Here is a 6,001-nt window from a genome sequence, read left to right as displayed (position 1 = left end):
CTGTAGCACTTATATGATGGACATAATCTAAATCTAATAATAAACACATTTACATAATAGTTGTGATTCTTGCCAGCGAAACACTAAGTTTACTCTCACTGGTGTTTCTGCGTGATATGTAACTTTTTTGTCTTTTGTCTTTTTTATATCCTACAAGGTTAATTATAAGTATAAATGGATGAAAGTGCAACGTGTCATTCAGTGACCAACTGTGATCACTTATAAATTCCCCAAGAGCGAAAATAAGAGAAACAAAATTTTCTTTTAACTTGTTATGTAAAGGTGTGTGTGTGTGTGTGTGTGTGTGTGTGTGTGTGTGTGTGTGTGTGTGTGTGTGTGTGTGTGTGTTTGTTGTTTAGTCACCAATTCAGTATTATGGCTGTTGGTCTGAGTGTAAATGGAAACTTTGGGCTGCAGGTGTCTATTTGACTTGGCTGTGTGTAGTTTTGTGTGTGTGTGTGTGTGTGTGTGTGTGTGTGTGTGTGTGTGTGTGTGTGTGTGTGTGTGTGTGTGTGTGTGTGTGTGTGTGTGTGTGTGTGTGTGTTTTGTTCCAGTATTGGTTTTAAATGCTCATTTACTTAGCTACAAATTCAAGTTACTGTAGCATATATTACACACACACACACACACACACACACACACACACACACACACACACACACACACACACACACACACACACACAAACACACACACACACACACACACACACAAAGTAGTCATTGTCTTTCAGCAGACCATGTGAGTGTCATACACACAGATGCACATATACAGAATGTATGCCTTAGGGATCGGTGGTTTGTCTTAGATTGTGTGTGTGTGTGTGTGTGTGTGTGTGTGTGTGTGTGTGTGTGTGTGTGTGTGTGTGTGTGTGTGTGTTTATATATAGATGGACCAAATGTCCCCATAAAGATTTTTCAGTCATGACCGTATGCAAACTTTTATTAAAAGAAAATAAATAAAACGTAGAGATGTTTCAGTTCAGGTAAGATTAAGGTGTAGAGTATACGAGGAATCAGAAGGATAGTAAGTCAAATGTGTGTGTGTGTGTGTGTGTGTGTGTGTGTGTGTGTGTGTGTGTGTGTGTGTGTGTGTGTGTGTGTGTGTGTAGAAATTCTCACTTGGCCAGAGGAAAGAAATTTCCTCATGACTGAACTGACCACACACACACACACACACACACACACACACACACACACACACACACACACACACACACACACACACACACACACACACAAAGAATATATTACATTTAAAAGAAATATACAAATACAATCTGTACTATGATTTATTTATTTATTTATTTATTTATTTATTTATTTAGTATTGTTATAACAATACTGTGCAAAGAAAATTACTTTCTGCCACTTTTTGTTTTCTAAATAATTGTTGCAATAAATAAAAAAACAGCATTCTTTTCAAACTCTAATATCAAAATTCAAACTTTTATTTATTTATTTATTTGTTTATTTATTTGTTTATTTTGATTCCCCAGCCATTTCCAGTTCACACTATTCCTGAGAGATCTGCGTTATATTTGAGCGCTTTATTTATTTATTTATTTATTTATTTATTTATTTATTTATTTATTTATCTTATCACAGTCTGTGAGATAGATATGAGATCGATTGTCTTTCCTGTAGGAAATTTAGGTTGCTGCTTCAGCTGATGATGATGATGATGATGATGACGCATGTGTTCGTTACGGAGGAACTGAAGAACCTAAATAAGACCCTTATATAATCTTGTATACATGGGAAACCTTTGCCTGAATGAAGTGCAGTAAATGTCTGGAGCTGTACTGTATGTAATCATATAGACCTACATCTAAACCTTTTAATTCTGTAGTGAATTTATAAATGTAGGCAACAGATCAAACCTTTAGTCTAGAGTTTCACCTTTAGTCTGAACAGTCGCTCCTGTAGGTGCCCGTTTAAACACACAATGGTGGTCAATACCGACTGACGGCTCTGATCTTTTAACCTATTTAATTTATCAAATGTGATTAGTTACTGTAGCTTAGGAAAGACAGCTTTCTCTACATATCAGTAGATATGAAGGTGTTTTACAACCAAATGCAACAATTGGATTTAGTCCTAAATCAATTCTTAATCAGATAGTGCTTAATGGGATTTAGTCCCTAATCAAATCAGTCAGTTTGTAAATTTCACCAGTGAAATCCTCATAACCTGAAGCTCTGACTCTATAAAATCTAAACATTGTTAAGTGACTAGCTCTAAAAATGTATAGACTCTTTAATAACGTTCACACTACAGTCCCGATTAACTGGTGAATCAATCGTCTCTCGACTATAACTATTAAAATAATCGGATAATCAGGTGTGAACATTATATATATTATATATTATATAACGTTATATATTAAACACTGAACCTTTGGGAATCGATGACGCTTGTTCCTTCAGTTCAAATGATTATTATGTATCGATGAATATACAGTACATAATAAATGACTAGAAGACAAGAAGAAGTACAGTTTGGTTCCTTTGGTCTTAACGAGGTCTATTTTTTGAATCGTTTCAGTTTTTAGTGGAGTAAATAAACACAGTAATATCAAAATATCAAAACAATAATATCACGATAATATCTTGGCATTATTTATTGGCCAATAATTAATGTCGAGTTCAACCTGTGTTCTGTTTCTGCAAAAATCAGTAATGAAAATGCTCAAAAGTTTCAAATAACTAGCTAAAATTATGACTGTAAGAGTTTCTGACTACAAATAGTACCGATCAGCATCAGTATTTAAACTGACATTACTATTTAGAATAATAACGGTACGCACTTTATTTAATTCATCATCAGCGCTGTACACACGTTTGGCACTGCAAAGCTTTTGCAAAGCTGCGAAACAGCTCTTATAGGCGATTCGACTCATTCACATTAGGCACATGATTGAGAATGGCACATGGTTTTCCGCTCGATAAAGACAATTTCAGAAGTTTTTTCCCATGAGAAGTGTTTTGACAAGATTACAGTTTATAATTCATTACAATTCCTATTTGTAATCATATCATAAAATCATATTTTATAACAAACAAAGCGTAAATGTTCAATTAAACACATTTGTACAGAAAGTTTAACCATATCAGTGATTTTTCTTAACATTTCCTTTATCCTTTATTATTATTTGGTCACATGCAAAATCCCAAAGGGCTGTTTCTATGGAAACGATAACATAAACAAGCAAGCACATACATTTTACAGTAATTAAAGAAGGACTACATTAAGAACTACATCAAAAACTAAAGCAAGAACTACAGCAAGAACTTCCACAAAGTCAGAATTGAGCTTGTCGAGTGCGATTAGAATGTACAGTAGTGTTTAAGAAAAAATATTAGTATAATATTTTTGAATGTGTGTGTGTGTGTCTTTGTGTGTGTGTGTGTGTGTGTGTGAGAGACACAACCCTCAGGGATGTGTCCTGTCCACAATGCTTTTCTCCTTCTATACTAATGACTGCACTTCAAGTATCCAAACTGTTAAACTCCTGAAGTTTGCAGATGATACTATGCTCATCGGATTCATCCAAGATGGCGATGAGTCTGCATAGCGGCAGGAGGTGAAACGTCTGGTGTTGTGGTGCAGTCAGAACAATCTGGAGCTAAACACCCTCAAAACTGTGCAGATGATAGTGGACTTTATTAAAGACCCCTCAACACTACTCCCCCTCACAATATCCAACAGCTCTGTGTCATCTGTGGAGACCTTCAAGTTTCTGGGCACCAAAATTTCCCAAGAAATGGGAGCGCAACATAAACGCCAACATCAAAAAGGCCCAGCAGAAAGCGGGCAGGAAACATCACTACTGACCCTTCACACCCTGGACACAACCTCTTTCAGCTCCTCCCTTCTCTCAGGCGCTACAGAACCTTGCTTACTAAAACTCCCAGACACAGGAACAGATTCTTTCCCCAGACAATCACCCTGATCAACAACTCACCATAATTACCAGACAATCACCCTGATTCATATCTATAAGTCCTGCATTATCAGAACTGTCAGTCATCACATCATCCGTATAGGTTGCACACACTACATGATATTACACAATACTGTTATTTGCACTACAATTCACACTCACACTTTATGTACATAACTGATCAGCCATATATTCTGTATTCTTATTTAATACTCACCTCATCTCTATTGTCTCACATTGTCTGTATTATCTTGTATTGTATAGTATAGTGTTATTTATGTGTGTATTGTATAGTATAGTGTTATTTATGTGTGTATTGTATAGTATAGTGTTATTTATGTCTGTATTGTATAGTATAGTGTTATTTATGTCTGTATTGTATAGTATAGTGTTATTTATGTGTGTATTGTATAGTATAGTGTTATTTATGTCTGTATTGTATAGTATAGTGTAATTTATGTGTGTATTGTGTAGTATAGTGTTATTTATGTCTGTACTTTTGAGAGTCACAAACAGCTGGAACCAAATTCCTTGTGTGTGTCAACATTACCTACATTAATCTTATGTCACGTTTTTTTTTTTTTTTTTTTTAAATTGTCAATTTCAGAAATTCATAATTTCAAAGATTTTTGTATATGTGTGTGTGGGTTTTTTTTAGTTCCTGTTTACATTATTGATGTTTCCTCCGCCGTCTTTCCTCCAGACTATATTTAGCTAGCGCACGTCATTATTTTGGTTCACATTCAACCTCACATTCAACACCTGAGCGAACTGCGAGGGGGGAAACCGCCAAATCACACACTATTATATATTATATATAAATAGACAATACTTTATGTGATATGTAACTAAACACGTGTGCTTCTTAAAAACAAACAAACTAACTAACTAACTAACTAACTAACCAACCAACCAACTAACTAACTAACTAACTAACTAAGTAACTAACTAACAAAATAAACCCCATTGAACTTGTTCCAGGTTAAAAGGAGGATGCTGGATTTAGGATACAAACTCAGACGAACTTCACATAACAATAATTTTCTAGAAAGTTCTGCTATAAAGTGAAATTTCAGAATCAGGATGTACCATTTCCTTTCAAGTGGGTTATAAAATGTACTTATTTTTGGGATGATATCGATTCTTGATTTCTTCATGAAATCTTACATGAAGTTTCTTATCATTTCACTACATTTTGAAATAAAAAAAAACAAAAAACGTTTAATCTAATTTTCAATTTAACATTAAGTTCAGTTTGTATATTAATGTCAACATTAAACTCTGCTGTGTAATATTATAATCATTACAGTAAATTATTACATTTACTACACACATTTCTACAATGAAATATTTAATACACTAAAATTCTACAAATCCAAAAGTTTCATTTGTTCTTTAAGGGATTGTTTCTTCTTCTTCTTCTTCTTCTTCTTCTTCTTCTTCTTCTTCTTCTTCTTCTTCTTCTTTTTTATGACTCCTACTTAAATTTCTATTTTTACTTCTTTTTAAACTTCTTTCCTTTTTTTAAAAAATAAAAATACTGCACATTTTCTACTAGTCTACAATATTTTACAATATTGTAGCTTTCTTTGTAAACTACACCATAAATTTTTACTTTTAAGGACTCAAGCTTAAATACATTTTCTTTATAATAAGATTTAGACTATTATTTTGTATACTTATTGTTTTTTGACTTTTATACAAAGTCAAACTTTATAACTTTATATATACATTAAATGATGTATAAACTTTATATTAATTTTAGAACATACGCATTTCATTTACATTTTTTTCCCATTGTAACAGTTTCCCATCACTGATGTAATTTTCTCAGGATGTCTCAGGAAGTTATATCTTTTTGGACTCGTCCGCAACTCTATAAGTGCAGAGATATGATGTCTCTCACCTTAATGGTCTCCTCTGGACGCTCGTCTCTCTTTTGTCCCACGAGTTGAAAGTCTAAACTTTTGTAAAATTGTAGGTCCAACTGTAACTCAGTGAATCTTCCAAAAACTCTTCTGTACAGGACACAGGGAGCCTGAGATACCCTGATCAG

At 33.8% G+C, this 6,001-nt stretch overlaps 1 protein-coding gene across 1 annotated transcript in view; it reads right to left on the bottom strand.

Moving 5' to 3' along the window:
- kcnj13 (potassium inwardly rectifying channel subfamily J member 13) overlaps nt 1-6,001 on the bottom strand; it is a 15,703-nt gene extending 9,702 nt beyond the window's left edge. Inside the window, exon 1 of the mRNA XM_047820966.1 lies at nt 5,852-6,001. The gene's annotated coding sequence lies outside the window, so the exon portion shown is untranslated. The remainder of the gene's footprint in view (nt 1-5,851) is intronic.

This window comes from Tachysurus fulvidraco, chromosome 11 (genome assembly GCF_022655615.1).
Source record: "Tachysurus fulvidraco isolate hzauxx_2018 chromosome 11, HZAU_PFXX_2.0, whole genome shotgun sequence".
NCBI lineage: Eukaryota > Metazoa > Chordata > Actinopteri > Siluriformes > Bagridae > Tachysurus > Tachysurus fulvidraco.
Note: the sequence above shows the minus strand (reverse complement) of the source record. Positions and strands in the feature narration are given on the sequence as shown.